Source organism: Astatotilapia calliptera, chromosome 6 (assembly GCF_964374335.1).
Source record: "Astatotilapia calliptera chromosome 6, fAstCal68.1, whole genome shotgun sequence".
Taxonomy (NCBI): domain Eukaryota; kingdom Metazoa; phylum Chordata; class Actinopteri; order Cichliformes; family Cichlidae; genus Astatotilapia; species Astatotilapia calliptera.
This window is the reverse complement of record NC_137427.1, coordinates 3,532,455-3,549,326: the sequence shown is the minus strand read 5'-3', so window position 1 is coordinate 3,549,326 and position 16,872 is coordinate 3,532,455. Positions and strand designations below refer to the sequence as shown.

At 42.3% G+C, this 16,872-nt stretch overlaps 1 protein-coding gene and 1 long non-coding RNA gene across 5 annotated transcripts in view; one reads left to right on the top strand and one right to left on the bottom strand.

The window, feature by feature from the left end:
* kcnq5b (potassium voltage-gated channel, KQT-like subfamily, member 5b) overlaps positions 1–16,872 on the top strand; it is a 127,796-nt gene that overhangs the window by 28,195 nt on the left and 82,729 nt on the right. The window lies entirely within an intron of this gene.
* LOC145429359 (uncharacterized) lies at positions 8,225–10,384 on the bottom strand. The gene is made up of 2 exons (XR_013909587.1): positions 9,892–10,384; positions 8,225–8,374 (listed from the first exon to the last, which is right to left on the bottom strand). It is a non-coding gene; the product is annotated as an uncharacterized LOC145429359 (long non-coding RNA).

Sequence of the window (16,872 nt, the reverse complement as noted above, 5' to 3'; positions counted from 1 at the left end):
ATCAAGGACACATCTGAAACTTGCAGGACACCGGCCCTTGGGGCCTGGAGTTCCCCACACCTGGTTTAACAAGATGGTTTAATGGTTTAATTATTTATATAGCACATTTAATTACAACAGGAGCGTTGACCAAAGTGCTGTACAAGATATGTACAGCATACATAATAAAATAACTTAGAGTATTGATAGCAAACACCAAATATGAATTAACAAATAACTCTCATGCTGTATTAAAAGCCAGTAAATAAAAATGCGTTTTAAGATAAGATTTAAAAAGATTGACAGTGGGAGCCTGTCTGATGTGTAGGGGTAAATTATTCCACAGCTTAGGTGCTACGACTGCAAATGCTCGATCGCCTCTGTGAACCAGCCTCGACCTTGGTACGGCTAAAAGCAAAAGATCACTTGATCTAAGAGATATAAGGGGGGTATAAGTCTGCAAGAGGTCAGACAAATACCCGGGAGCCTGTCCATTCAGGGCTTTGTAAGTCAACAATAAAATTTTAAAGTTAATTCTGAAGCGGACAGGGAGCCAATGAAGAGAGGCGAGCACCGGGGAAATGTGTTCACATCTTTTAGTACGTGTCAGAAGACGAGCTGCAGCATTCTGGACCAACTGCAGCCTTGTCAGGCAGGTCTGGCTGTATAAGGAGTTACAATAGTCCAGCTGGGATGTAATAAAATCATGAATCGCCCGTTCAAAGTTTTTAAAAGATAAAAATGATCTCACCTTAGATAAAAGCCTCAGTTTGAAGAAGAACCGCTGTACGACTGAGCTAATTTGTTTTTCAAAGGTGAAATTGCTGTCAAATATAACCCCCAAATTTCTGGCATGCGATTTGACAAAAGGCTCAAGACTGTGCAGGTTAAAATTAGAGGTGCTGGGATAGCCGCTTGGTCCAAAAATTATCACTTCGGTTTTGTTCTCATTGAAGTTAAGGAAGTTAGAGGCCATCCAAGATTTAACTTCACCGAGACACTGAAGTAAGGGTTCTAGTGATAAAAGATTAATTGTGTGTTCAAGAATCTGTTTGCAAACACCAACAAAAGAAACACCACATGGATGACATTCTACTGAGCTCTAACAGGAAGCTAAACTTCTCATATCACAGGTCTCACACCTTGCTGGTGATGGTTGTGAAAGTCCAGAAAACCGTCATCGTGCAACCAATGAGACAGAATTTACATAAAGATGAACACAGTTGGCTTTGTATATAAGAAAACGGGAATTGAGAATGGAGAACGGAGTAATGGCATTAGTTCTCAATTTAAATGTTGGATTAAAAAACAAAGACGCATGAATTGCTTCCTTTATTTATATTCTGACTTTTTTTTTGTCCACGGTTCAGTTTTTTGCCACAATATCATGACCGGGAGACAATGTTGCTGACAGAGTTATTTAATGAATGAAAACAACGAAGAAATCACTCTCTCCCTGCTGAAAAGTTGCTGATCTCCTTTCTGTAACTTTTGCAATTCACCATCACAGATGGTATAAAAGATGGAGGTAGCCATGTGAATATGACCTGAAATGAGTGCCTGAGCCCATAAACGTCTCAGGGAAGAGTTTATTGAGGTCGAGTTAGAACGATGTTTTCATATTGAATCCTACAGTGCAGGAAGTCCTTTCATGGGTAGCTCCCTCTTATGGTCTATAAAATGAATGCAGGTGAGACACTTAAACATCTGGCTTACTTCTCTTCTAAGCTATGTCTGTGTTACGTAAAGTCTGTGGTTCTGATCCAAACTAAAACCAATAAAACACCAAAGCCAGATAATAACACAAACTAACAAACTGAAATGGGCAGCAGCAGATGAACAACAGCCCCTGTTTTGTCAGGCAAAATTACTGTTTTTGTCAGTGAAGTCTGCTTGAGTGTAATGGCTTCATTTCCTTGTCAGAACAAACTCTCTGATAGAAGATAAAATGTTCTAAATACAGCAGATTGTTCAAAGTGTCCATCCCAGACCAGCTTCACCCAATAACCCCCTGTCACTAACTCCTTTCCACAACATCACAGTAAAAGAAAACCTTTGTTCTACTGTTGTGGAATAGTTCTTGTCAGAGAATTTTGCATCACAGGGACTTTTTTTGATAACTTTGTATAGATAACTTTCTTGAAGATGGGAACCACCACCCGGGTCTGCCAATCCAGAGGTACCGCCTCTGATCTCCACGCAAAATGGTAGAGGTGTGTCAGTCAAGACAGCATCCATAGCCTTCAGGAACTCAGAGAGAACTTCATCCACACGAGGAGCCCTGCCACCAGGGAGTTGTTTAGCTGCCTCAGTGGCCTTACACTCTGCTTCCTCTACGGAACATGTACCGGTGGGTGAGAGTTGAGGATCTCGCAGACAGCTCACCACCAGATGGTGATCAGTTGGCAGCTCAACTCTTCTCTTCACCCAAGTGTCCAGAACATACGCCTGGAGATCCCGCACAAGACTGGTTCCAGAGCCCAAGCTGTGCGTTGAGGTAAACCCAACTGTACCTGTCTGGTGCCTTCCCCACCTCACGCACTCAGTAAGGCAGCTTCCCCACCAGAGAGGTGACGTTCCATGTTCCAATGGCTAGTCTTGGTCGTTGAGGATTGGTTTGATTGGTCGCTGTCCAGCACACATTTCACACGATCCCTACAGTGCCTCCTGCAAGGAGGGTAGGCCCACGTCCCTTTTTCGGGCTGTGCCCAGCCAGGCCACCAGGCACTCACCCTCGAGCACCCTCCCTGGGCCTGGCTCCTCCCTGGTAACCCTATCCCAGGCTGGGTGAACTGTCCCCTAGGTCTTTCACACATAGAGGTTTTTGAATTGCTCTTTGTCTGGTCTCTCACCCAGGACCAATTTGCCATGGGAGACCCTACCAGGGAGCAAAAAGCCCCCCCAACAACATAGCCCCTGGGATCCCTGGGACACACAAACCTCTCCGTCATGATAAGGTAGCGATTCACGGAGGGAGGGGGAAGGTTAGTCTATAAATTTCTCGCTGAGGTTTTGGAGCTACCCATTGGTTTTGTGATTTAAAAAAATTAAAAGGCTGACATCTTAAAACTTTAAAACTCTAATTGAAACTATTTGCACTGTCAGGTTGGATTTGGGGTATATGTGATTCTTCTTTAAAGCTGAGGGAGGATGTGGTGCACATAACACTGAAGGAGTGGTTTTTGAAATATTTTAGACCAGAAAGTCCAGACTTCCCTTTCTGGACAGTTTTGACACTAAGATTTTATACGGGGGAAAATAGTTCCCATGAAAAATGTTCACTAAAGGTTGTGGCAGATGTATTTTGCAATTCTGTGGCCTCCACAAACAGAAATTTCTGCTGGGGTTTAGTGGTTTGAAAGGTTCTCATCAAAACCTTAGACGCATTAAGACTGAAAATGCAGATCAGCTGATTTGAGTCAGCTTGCAAAAACCAGTGGCTCAGCTTATAACCCTCTACATCAGTTAAGCTGCTTCAGCTGGTGTCTTTGCAAGCAGCTTTGCAACTCAGCTAGTGCATTTCAAACTCTGCACTGGCTGGGTTGCATCAGTGCATCAGTGCATCAGTGCCGTGTCCAGTGTCTTTGATGCCTGTTCTCTTTTGCTGATCCTCTCCAGACTTGGATTTTGCACATACAGTTTGTATGTCAATCATAATGTGATTGATATTTAGACTTTCACCTCACAGTCATGTAGACTTTGGGGGTCTACATGACTGTGAGATCGCTGCCTTCATACACTGTTGTGTTTGGGTTCTGATCTTCAGAAATCTTGTCCTGAGAAAAATATTCTCCATATTATAATAAAAACTGAAATAAACAAAGAAACAAACAAAAACATTTTAAAACATTTTTAAACAGTTGAATTCACTCAGGAATCTGACTGCGTCCACATAAAGTAAGTAATAAGAAATTCCTGATAAAATGAAGCTGCAATATGCATCTCAGAACACCTGCGACACACCGAGAGCATTTAGCAGCATCAAAGTCTGCGGCGGAGGTATTTTGGAGGTAGAACTGGGAACCGAGAAGGTTGACTCAGGCATGGGGGCCCGCCTCAGCAGCCTCTGCAGCTGTTATGTTTTTGGTCCCCTGGCAGGTCACATGGTGCAGATGAAAAGTGTGGCGGCGGCGGTGCTGGGGGAGTTAGAGGGCGGGGAACTATTTTTGAGCACTGCCATTCTGAAGCATGAACCCCCGCCACCACCACCTCCTCGCCATCTTTCCTCTCTCTGCCTCTTCCATCCCTCCTTCTTTTCTCCCCTGGCTTTCCATTTCCCTGTGTAATTAGGCTTCTAATTAAGGCTGTGGATGTTGAGAGGATGAATGCCCACTCTGTCTATCTCTCTCTCGCTCACGGCATGGAGCCTTCAAGCTGCACCACAAAGTGTGCAACAGAAAGACCCAGTGCTGGCTTCTCTGACAAATTCTGTTTTTGTGTATTGAACATTGAGCTGTGGCTTGCTATGAAATTAGCATAATGTCATAGAATGCAAATATGCGCTTTGTGCATGAAAAAGGAGAGAAATACAGTAGACTTCCCCACCAGCAAAGGATTACAAAGAACAGGCAAAGCCAGAAACGGACTGGATTGGTGCTGAAAGTGCAAAAAAAAAAAAAAAGTATGCAGAGTGCAGCAGCCTCCACTTACAGTCCCAAATCACTCTGTTGTTCTTTCTAATGAAACGTCTGCTTGATATGGATCTTACTAGCAAACCCAACCTTCAGTTACTAATTATTATCATCTAAGAAAAGCATCAAGGCTACAGCTCCTGGGCTAGTCTGCATACACAAATATCTGCATATGAAAATCCAGATGGATTGAGACAACATTTCCAGCGCTGGAAACTTTCTAATTTTAAATGTATTAGTGGAACATGAAGCCATGAAGGCACAGTAGGACTATGTGTTTGAAACAGGAAACAGATAATCCCCTCAGTTGAAGTGTTTTGTTGACACATCCATCAACATCCATCATGATCTCACTCCACAGACTTTCTGGCTGTAACTTCTCCTGTTGTAGCTCAGAGTGGGAGATTGTCAGCATGATCGTTCTTTATACAGTAAAGGCGGAGAGTTCACGTTACCGTATGTGACTGAAAGGTTTGGATTTTTATGCTACATTTAGAAAAACAAAACAAAACGAGAGATGACAACAGAGCAGAAAGTTAATGATTTAGTGAGTTTAATCGTTTTTTTCTTACAATATATGTTAATAATAATAATGATAATGATGATGATGCTTTTATTTTCTCACACTCCGTTTTAAACCCGCCGTTCTGTCGCCCAACTCTTGTCACAAAGCAGCCGTCTCTTAATTATTAACACAGACATTAATGGAAGCTTCGAGCCTCGACTCCCTGACGTGTCATCGTTGTTGCTATATGAAGCTCCACATGTGACTCTCTCGTGAGGCTCCCAGATAGTTGGACTCGCTTTGAATCGCTCCCAAAATGAAACAAAATCTACACGGAGCACAAACAGCCTAATCAACTTCTTACAAGCTGCAGTTTAATAAAGTTTTAGGCTTGGGTAGGTTAGATCTGATGTGTCCTACATCAACGTAACAAGCTTATGTTTTACACATTTTTCCACAATATATGCATGTGCAACACACAGTGTGTTAAAGAGTATGCCTCTTATGTTCCTAACAAATGAAACAACAACATATGAACACGACTGAATAAGGCTGTGTGATCATGTGGTACAGCTAAATTAAAACACTGAGTAAATTCAAGCTTTAACAACTCACCTCAGAGGGTGAACTGGGGTCCTGCAGATGACCCAGTTCAAGGTAAATTAAGATTTTTTTCGAGTCATGCAAAGCTGCGCCAGAGCCCAAGAATGAACCCCCCCCGCCACCTTTGCAAAAACACTAGATTTAATAGAAGCTTTAATCTTGAGGCTGTCATTCTAGAGGCACGATGACTGAATCTTTCTTTCTTCCAAATTTTTCTGGAAAAGTGATTCCCACAGATAATCACTCTTTCCTCCTTTTTTCTTTCCTTTTTTTAATTAGCAGGACATCCATGAAATCTGGCGAGACATTAGGAGCCAAAGGAAAAACAAATTTGTCAAGCAGATATTGCCGCCACCAATTATATATTAAAAAAACACACATTTGGCTGGTAACCAGTGATGTAAGAACACTATAGATTGGGTTCCAACATGCTGTCCGTTAGTTCCAGGAGAAGTTGCTCGACGAGGGCAAACGCCAAAAAAGTTCTGCTCTTCCTGGTTGGATTCCAGCTACTGATACCCACTCCACATGCGCGTGATTTCTCTCTTGGTTGGCAGTCCACAGCAAAAAATAGCTTCTAATAAATCTCTCAGTCTCATTTCAGAGAGTAACAGTGAGTATCCAATTGGAGACGTCCTGTCAAGAGTTTCAGCTTTCAGAGGCTACCTCATGGTATGGATGGGTGACGCAGCGAAGGGATCCAGTAGCTTTGTTAGGCTGTCAAGTTTATTTTGTTGGTTTAGTCCATTTGTACCCTCAGAAGTAAGGTTTGCTGCAAATTCATACAAAGCTGCCCTGAGTGATGCAGTTATCCTTCATCCATGTAGCTACTTTGAAGAACTGTTTGTGATTAAACAATGCTCCTCACCTGTTGGCTTGTTTGCTGTAACCTCTCCCGTTGGTGGAGTTTACCAACTCTGTGAGCAGGACCTTGACTTTGAGTTTCTTATGTTAAAATGTTTCCGTTAAATGTTTTTTCTTGTCTTACTGCAAAGTTTAGCTCCAGCTGGTTTGTGACTGTTCATTTTGTTTTCTTTTTACTGATGTCCATATTTTTTGGAACATACTTATAAAGATGGTAAAAAAATTCAAATGAAACTAATGAGAAAAAGAACTTGAACGTGCACATGGTGACAAAAACGACATCTAAAATGGCAGAAAACTTCAATAAGCAAAATGTATCTAAGGTGCAGTTTTCGTAGTTTAGTCGGAGTCTTGTGCGTTAAGATTAACGAGGGTTTTGCCCGAAACTAGGAGTCAGTCAAGATATTATTAAGTCACCACCATCTTCACTAATCCCACCACTATGTTAATTGTCCTACTTAATAATATAGAAATAAGCATGTTGTTACACCCTGGTACAAAAATATTTTTAGCTTTTTTGGATAGTTCCCCGTCTCATCCATCTGTCCAGCATGTAGCTGAGTGCAGTTTTTTGTAACTTCCTGTGTGGTATTTGTGTGAAACTTGTGTTTCAGACTGATTCACTGAGCCTGATTCTACTCAAAGTTTCTTCTTATTAAAAGGCAGTTTTTCCTTCCCACTTTTGCCAAGTGCTTGCTCAAAAGAGGCTGTCTAATTGAATTGAATTTTATTTAATGCCACTGTAACTTTAGATGCCGATAAAACGCTATCTGTAATTAAAATAAGACATTCAGAGGCTCGTGCAGGTGCACGCTTCCAGCTTCGGAGCTGATACTGATGCAGCGCTTATTGTTGTTCAGTCTCACCATTAAAGCTTTATGAGGACAAATGAGTGCAGCTGAAGACACAAATAGAGTGTGAACTCACGGGAAAGGCGGCAGCGCCTCTGGGTTCCAGCAGTGATGATGTCACCGTCTGCCGTGAATGTGGCGACACCCTTTGACAAAATGGTGCCACCCCACTTAGAGGTTTACAGACATACCTCCAGCTGTTTGTTAGTAAAGTGTACTCAATCATATGCATCGATACCTCGTGCTGATTTTGCGACCGACCGGAGAAGCACAGTAACTTTTAAATTATTTGAGGAAGAAAAACATAGAAGCATGCTGCATTTTGTCTTTTCATCCTCCTCACCGCAACTGTTCTTCTCTCCCTGCTCTCCTTCCACTGCTCAGTAATTATGTTATTCAAGAAGATGAGTGCACAAAATAGAAGATGTCAGCGAACATGCGACCGCAAGCAAAATAAATGCATTGTGTGTACCACTCAGCGTACATGTAGATTTGCTTTAAGTGCAGCCTCTTCAGCCTTTCAGCCTGCTTGATTGGACCTGAGAGGAGTGCTATTGAATAGCTATTGAAATAAAGATAAATGCAGCTGTCTGTCTGTCTGTCACACAACATCAGAGGTGTTTAAAAAAGGGGGCTTTCACTCCGCCTGTGGAGCTGTTAGACCTCAGGCTGGTTTTCTGCAGGTAGCGGCTTCACATGAAAACAGAAGTGAAAAATGATTCACAGAAAGATGCGGCTGTGACATTTCAACCTCTGAATGTGTGCGGTATGAAAAAAAGATTAAGAGTGGGTGAAAGAAGAAAATGTTTAATGTTTAAAATGTTCGGTGTTGATGGAACATAATTAAGATGCCTACAAAGGCCACTTTAAGTTTATTGTAGGGTTGTGTCAAAAATGATGGAGAATCTCTTGTTTCTTCCATTTCCTCCTCGAGTGCTTATCTGGAAAAGAAAATAACAAGAACTCCTTGACTTTTTTTTCCTCCCTTGTAATTTGTTAACAATGACACATGATTCAGTTATTTAAGACTGATCTTTTTAAAGGTTAAAGGTTTTTCTTTTTCCTTTTTCCTTTTCATTGTAAAAATTACTTCAATCTTTGGAGACTTTTACACATTCTTCAATTCATAAAACTGTTTTTCTTTCCTTTAAGGACCACTGTCATTAACTTTGTCTTACATTGTTGCAACCCTCTCAACAGACAACCATAAAACCTGTTAAAATTATGTGTATTAAATGTATCTGCTGAGACCAGATATACAGGAGTGATACAGAAAGGAGGAGAAAAAACATCTAAAATGAACCTACACTGTTTTATTAAAAACGAGGATCCAAACCGAGGCTAGCTGAAACCCTGAGACATCCAGTTTGCTCTGCATCCTTTAACAACAAGCCTTTGACCTGTTCATGTCAGCTTGAAAAAATAGCATCCCAACCAGCTGTACATTAAAGCAAACCTTGTGCAAGTTTGTGGTCTGTTTTCCGCTCCTCATCGTGTCACATTCTCATAACTCCCACCCCCCTGCACCTCCATGAATGACTACGGTTTCCTAACAAAGAACTGAGAGAAGGAAATTGAATAAATTAACCATCCAGCAACCAGCGACCCGTCCGGGGTCAGGTTTAGGTTTCGCTTTGGCTACGTGGTTAAAAAAACACTTTTCTGGTCTTACTGAAACCTCAAGGCACTTTAGACTACAAGCTAGACTTAACCATACCTTCTTAAGGCACTTTATACTTTAGGCACTTTATCTACCTCCCATCTTGGCTCATTTTGGAAGCACTAATTAACCTTACATGCATGTCTTCAGAGTGTAGGAGGAAGACCACGCAGGCACAGCGAGAACCTGCAATCTCTAGTCTGGGAGACCCGTGAGACGTGATATCCTGCGCACCCCCCCATGACCGAATATAACAGCCAGTCCAAGCAAAGACCACAGCTATCATTGCTGCTTCTAACGGAACCATGGCATTGTATGGCAATGTGGATCATGCATATTTCTGAGTGTCTTCCTGTAGAAACGTATATTTCTTATAAAAATGTGTACAGCAGGAGATGCTTTTATGCTAGATAATCAGAAATGTTCATGTGTGTCTGGCTAATAAAGCCCAGTGTGTAAATCTGGCTGTGTGTGGAGATGGCCTTATAAAGAGTCCTCACTGGTACAGCACTGCCTTGTGGGGCCAAACTAATTGGAGCATAGTTCAACAAACGGAAAGACAGAGGAGGGAATGAGAGAAGGAGCCGGGAAGGACAAATGGATGATGTGACAGTCGTGCAAACAAAAGGGAGAGAGCCCGCATCAGAGAACAGCGCATCTTCAGAAAGAGATGCTGAAGCAGTGAAATCGAGTGTGAGGAAGCAGGAACGTGAATGAAGCAGAAAGCCGGGTTCAGATCTCTCAATTACAACTGAAAAAAATCTACAGCCAAGCTCTTCCTGCACCCGCTGCACTTACCTCGTAGCGCTCGCTCTCCAAAGACTTCAGCTACCGCACACTTCATTATTTCTTCATCGTAGCACGACTCCTGTGATTGTAATACAGCGCCAGCCTTTGTTTGACTGAGCATTTGGGTTGTTTCTAACACTCAGCCCACACGGACAGACCTCGGTAACCCTCCACTGGGGCTGCTCAGCTTCTGTGTACACTATCAACACTGCTGCTGTAAATCCACACTCGCAGCCAAGCAGCTTGTCGAGGTTGAACTCTGGTCATACTGGACGCATTTGACTGTTGGTGCTTGAATCATTAGCTGCAATAGTGACTGGCGCTGAGGGATTTAGCTCCACTTTGTTTAGACTGGTTTAAGAATCTGCTCATGAATTGGCCTTCATGCATGTCTGTGGTGTGCTAGCTATTTTTGAATTTCTTTATAGTAACGTGTTTGGTTCTGTGTTGGCCTGCAGTTGACTGGATGCTTCTAATTAAAAGTATTTCTATAGTGAATATGAAGATGCTTCTTTGGAAAATGCTTCACTCTGTAATTATTTTGCATTGTTGACTTTAGTTCCTGATGACTCATTACTTTCTGCAGTGCCAGAGCAATTAGCTGGCTAGCTGTAACTTGGCTATATAGCCTGTATCTGGAAACGTAGCTTCATCAAAGTCAATTCTCTCAGCACAGTACTCAGGTATACAGTAATTCAGCTGGTGTGCAAGATGCATGTAGTACAGTACTTGCACGAGACAAGTTTTTAAAGATGCTAGATTGAAAATGGTCTTTCAGAACCAAAGTTACCAAAGCTAACTTAATGGGTGCAGGCTTAATTAATAAAAATACACCTGCCGCAGGCTCATGTTAGCAGCATGAGAGTAGGACAAATATAAAAAATTGTGTTTATTGCATTTATTGCAGATGTGACAAAAATTGCAAAACGCAACCTTTCTGTGATTGGAGGACATGGCACAGGAAATGAGGCGTTATCAGACTCAACCCAGGACGTCACAGTGACTGAAGGTCTAATAAATGATGTGATCAGACCACTGAAGGCCACAGACTGGTGCCTGCTGAGCTAACACATAGATGGAATACAGCGCTGTGCCGTGTGGGCCCCTCTTCTTTCCTGCTACACACTCAGCAGCATTGTTCGTGTCTCCGAGGCGTCTTTTCTTCTCAGTAAACGAGCTTTTGCTGCAATTCCTCTGCATGTATCTTTTCTTTCCCCCTCTTTGTCCTGAGCCCTCTTCAGCCGAACCGCCTCTCAGCACGTTCACACTCTTCTCTTATTGCGTTTCTTTGTGTTTGCAATAAAGGACACCTCTACTGGTATCTCCTGGTGTTCTACAGGCTTGCCTTCTCTTTTCTTCCTCTCCTGGTTTAACTTGAAAAGTGAGCTTTGTTCACCACTGTATCTCATTTCATCCCTGCCTGTTTCCCCTCTCTCTCGCTCTGTTCTCAGCCTGAGCGTAGGCGTACAGTACAACGACTGATGAATGCAAAAGACTCTTTTCTTCGGCCAGAGTGCGGTGACTCACCGAAAGGCCCGCGAGCAAGAGAGATGTGCGTGACCCTTCCACTCTGTGAGATTTGATGTTAGTAGGAATGTGAGGTGGGAGAGGAGGCCTCTGAGTGACAGGGTTGTGAAGACTTTGATGCAAATGTACACATGCTAAATAACCCCACAGACACACACTCATACACACAGAAACCACAGTACATAACAAGTGTCCCAGGGTGCAGCTGAAGCAGCGGCTGTTGCCTCTTTAATGGTCTTCATCCTGAAATTCACCACGTCTGAGTCAGACGAACAGGTTATCCTGATCACATCAGGTGGTGTGTGTATGGGGGTGGGGGTCAGGGGTGCTTTGTGCGTCTGTGAAAGTCACGATTTCCCCCGACATTTGTCACAACTTTATCAACCTTCCTGCCACATGTTCAGAAACAGATGTGTCAGCATTGCTTCATGTGCAGTGCCTGCACCGACAAATAGGAAACATCAGCAGCTTGCACTCTGCGGGGCCCCAGTTGTACCCATTTCTTGCACTTGTGGTTGCACCTGTCTGGGTAAAGCTTGATCCCAGCTGTGAATGAGCTGTTGGCATCAGATTATGTTTTTATGAATAATGAATGCAGTCATGGTGAAATGCTGAAAGTGTTCAGTTCTATAGGGTACAGCAGGATCACTACAGGTTGGTTTTGTTGAATAAACATAAATATATTAGGAATAATGCAGAAATAAGTGCTACAAAGTTAATTCTGCAGAATTGCATAGTCTGCAGGTGTTTTTAGCACACAAAGCAGTAAAATAAACACATTTGAGCTCCAAATCTTCAGACTGGATCCATTTAAACATTAAAGCCGTCGCAGCCTGATAAAGGGGCCGTGGAAATCGTTTCTCTTTATTTGATTGAGTGGACAGGTCTTCTTTGTGTGTGTGTTCAACAGCTGCAATTCCAGCAGTGTTAAAGAAACTCGGTTGCAGATTAGAATCAAGAATTCCAAAATTTAATACTTCTTCTAAATCGCCAAATTAATACGCTCACATTCCTGTGACGATATAATGAATGTTTCTGATTCATTTTAATGGTTTTAGTCAGATAAAACTTAACAAGCTGCACATAAACAGAGTTGAATCCATATTGCTCTTAAAACATGCTGTGAATCAATGAATCAGTGAACATGCGGCGATTCTAACGATTTTTAAACCAAAGCTCAGAACCGAACCTACGCACCACAGTTCTTACTCTCTCAGCTGCAGACTTGGTGCTGTTTAACAGTTTGAATGTAAAGATTAAATCTATTTATCGCTGATGCTCATCAGGAAACCACAAAGACGTCTATTCTTTCAACAGAGGCCTAACAGATCTTCCAGGAATGGCGAGGCTATTTTCTGGAGAGCTGATTGGTCAGTAGGTGCTGATTTCATACCCCTTGATGTGTAATCTGGAACCAAGGTTCATTGAAGTCAGTCTGGTAGTACTGACCCCAGAATACGTTACAGCATATGAAGGTCTCCCTTTTATCTGTGTTTTCGTACCAGGGCCATCTTCTAGCTGTGATTTCCTTGTGGATCAAAAAGCTTTTACAAAATAGTTACAAATGTAGCTCAAACATCCTGCTTTCTTTACTTTACAGTAATGTCTCCACAGTGATCTTTATCTTAGGCGTGGCACGTTCCACCTTCAGCTCAGCTAAACAGGATCAGTACGCTGAAGGAAGTCGGAGATAGAGATAAGCATGCGATTAAGATTGTGTGACTGCATTGCTGTACATCTCTGTTCTATCTCTGTTATGCTGAAAAGTCCCTGCATGAAGTTGTTTAGCTGATTTCTTAAAACATGTAAAGGTGAAGTGTTTTTTTTCTTCAACTTCCACCTTAATGCTGGTCTTTTTTTCTTCTTTGTAAAGTTCAGACCTAAGCAGTTGCGTAAAGCTCCGTCGTGCTGAGCAGAATTCAGAAAGACTTGCTCAGCAGACATATTGGATTTTGCCTGCGGCTTAAAATGCCAACAGGCTGACTTCAGGTTTTTTTTTCTCCCCCCTCTAAGGGAGCGGGGAGGATATCCCACTTTAATTTTGGTCTTGGTATCTCAGCAAGTCATTCAGGCTGGTGCGTAACACGATTTCAACGAGGCTTTGGGGAGAATCCTGCTCGCTTCTGTAGCTTTCCAATAATCTCTCCAACACAAATTGAACATCTCATTTGAATATTCATGAGGCCTTTGGTCTCAGTAGCATCTCGGTGCAATATATCAGGTTAAATACTTGGCAGAAGTGCATCGATGCGAGGACGTAATTTGTTTTCATCTGCGTTGTATCTGAGAGTTTCAGCACTGCGGCTTGAGGACATTATTAAACACGTTCAGATGTAGCAGGAAGCAAACTAAGCTCTGGGTTTGTTTTAGAGAGTGTGCACTGGCCTGGGCGTCACTCATGTTTGTGTTTGCTCATTTCACTCTCTGTCTGTTCTTATCTTTGGGTCTCCTCCCTAATACCGACGGCCTGATTTCTTGTTTTCTAGTATTCTGTAATGTGAAATGAACGACTTTTAAAACTGGTCAAATCAAAGATAAAATTTTATTACATCTCTTTTTTTAAAGAAAAATTAAATTTCAACTCCTGGGTCTTTATTTATTAAGAGAAATTAGTTTTCATGAGTATATTAGACACAAAAACAAGAGAAACATGTTATTTTTTTAATATAGGAAACAATCTTCAATGTTGCGTCTTATCTGAATCCTGGAGCCTGCTGTAGATTGCTTTCACTTTTTTTCTGTAAGACCTTTCATTCAGTGAAAAGCCCTTTTCACATTTGCATCCCTGCACACTCTGGTCTCTGGTCTCAGTCCCAACATGTGAAACGTGACCGTTGGTCCAGCCTCGTTTGTCTTTATCTGTTTTTGATATATGAAAACATCCTGAATGTTACATTTGAGGAAGCTCGCTCTCTGACACCTGAAGCACTATACCTGAGGACTGCAGCTGTGGCGCACAGCTGTTCCAGCTCTGCCCCACAGTAGGTGGGTGGATGTGGGTGGATGATGACCCGCTGACCCCACAGCAGTGCTGCGTTTAACAGCTTTTCTTTTTAAAATCCATCTTTGTGGATTATGTGCAGTTTGGCAGTGAGGTGGCCACAGTAGTGCTATTTCTTCAACCAAATATCTTTTTTGCTTTTTTTAAAACCAAACTTCAAGTGAAAACAGAGTCTGCATGTCCTTCATCGCTCGCCAAGCACAAACTCCTGCTCGCCTGACCGACGCTTTTTGCTCTCGCTGCACAGATTTACACGTTATTCCTGCATGATGCTCAGTTTTAGCACCCTCACAAAATGTTAGGGAAATGTCCCATCACATACAATATAAAAATGATTAATTGTACAACTTTGATATACTATTACTGTACTATTACACAGACTACCACAATAAAATGGCGGCCCCCAGGCCAGGGGACTTTACTGGTCCGTGAGTCGTTTGTTACCGGGCCATGAGAGTTGAGACTCTAAATTTATGGTTTTCAGGGTTTTTATCATTAACTCGGTTTGCATGGGGTCTTTTCCCCTGTTGTTATTGTGTGTCTTATTTTGAAACAAGTATTTACGCGATACCATAGTGACCAGAGAGCATTAAGGGGCAGTTAGGAGGACGTTACTCTCAGTGTTGTTGGCGCATTTCAGGACGACGCTGCTAATAAAGTTACGCTGCAATAAAAGACACTGCTTCGCTTTTATTGACTACTGTTGTCAACATGATGATGATGTCTGACATTTCAATAAAAACAACCTCTGCGTGTGCAGCACATCCCTCAGAGAGAATCAACATTTCATTGAAAAATCTATTTAGAGACTTGAAACAGCTGAATAACATCGATGACCTCTACGACAGCAGCCTGACTGCAGTTAACCGGTTATCAGCAGGTGAACTTTCAAAATAAGAGCGAGGAGAAACACTGGAAGGATTCCAGCTGAGCTTTGTGCTGATGTGAGTTTTAGCTGATCTGCCGGGTTTGCAGCTGAGCTGAACTTCACAGTATCCTCAATTTCACGGCCCATTTTCCAGCAGTAGCAACTGGTTGTCTCCAGCCTATTAATTACAGTATTTACACATGTTAATTCAACTTTTTTACTCTTCCATAGATAATTCTCTTTCCTGTAAAGCATTTGCAGCTGTACTTCCAATTAAATCCACGGAGCAATCCTGAAAAATCGACACGGCGTTTCATACGAAGCTGCGTCCAGATGAGCTCCATATAAGCTCTTAAGTACTAAAGAGCAGCGTGAGTTTTGGCCTGAACCCCTGGCCCTGAACCTCAGCCCCATCTCTCTTTGTCTCTGTTTCAGTACCCCCCTCCCCCCTGTTATACTGTGAGGCCCAGTAGTCACAGCCAGCTGTTCCACTTCAGAGACAATTAAAACAAGCTGTTCTCTGCTACCGCTGCTGCTGTTATTTCAGTACCATATCTGTTTTAATTTGAAGCACCCAACTAAAACAGCCCAGTGATCCCTTTCCTGGACTATTTAATCACTCACATTCTGCACTTTGCATTTTAAGACTAAATTAACCCAGCTTTATCTTTAACCTGACCCAAACTAATCCGATTCTCCATTTAAGGCAATTCTTTCAGCTTCCATCTGCTTTGTTTTCTGTTTTTTCCCCCCCACTTAATTTCTACCATTCACCAGTATGTTTTCTTTCCCCTTTTTTTCATCCCCAGCCTTTTCAGCTTTGGTGCAGATGGCCCGACACCATTTAAGCCCAGAAGGTCACCAAACGATCGCAGCGTGACACAAGCAAACACTGAATCACCAGCTTAAGTGTAAAAACGCTATAAGTGGTACAGCAGCAGCCTGATTTAAATGTCATCGGCCGTCTGTGGTCAGCGTGGGTGCACGAGACGACCTTTTCAAAAAGCTCATATTGGGATTATAGGAATTATTCTGCAGGCGACGTTTCAAACATACCTGCGGGATTACCTGTTGTACAATGTTCAAGAGCTGAATAACAGCAGGGAAACAAGAAGATGAGTCTTAAATGCACAGGCATGAACAAACACAGGCTGTTCTTTACAATTCTGTCATTTTAAAATGTCTTTGTGGATAAGGGACCTCAGAAATACAAAAAGTCCTCTTCTCCCGCTTACAGCGAAGTAACAGGAAAACTAAAAATAAGTAAAGCATAAAAAAAGTTTGCGGTGTCTCTGTTTCACACCCGACTCGTTAAATCTGCTTTTAACACAGCATGATGGCGGTGAAAGTGCTCAGCTTAATATTGCGTCTACATCCATCTCTTGCTTACAGTCTTGTGTTTTTTCTTTATGTGCATGATTAATGTTGTAAATACACTTATTTGAAGTCAGTATTTCAAAGTAGACGTGGCCAGATGACACCAAGCGGCGCAGTCGGTTCATTTCAGCCGATGAAGTCAGATGACATAAAACGTGTTGTGCTGCTGTGGAATGCCTTCCTAGCAGCTCTTTGAAAACACCAACAGGCTGTAGTC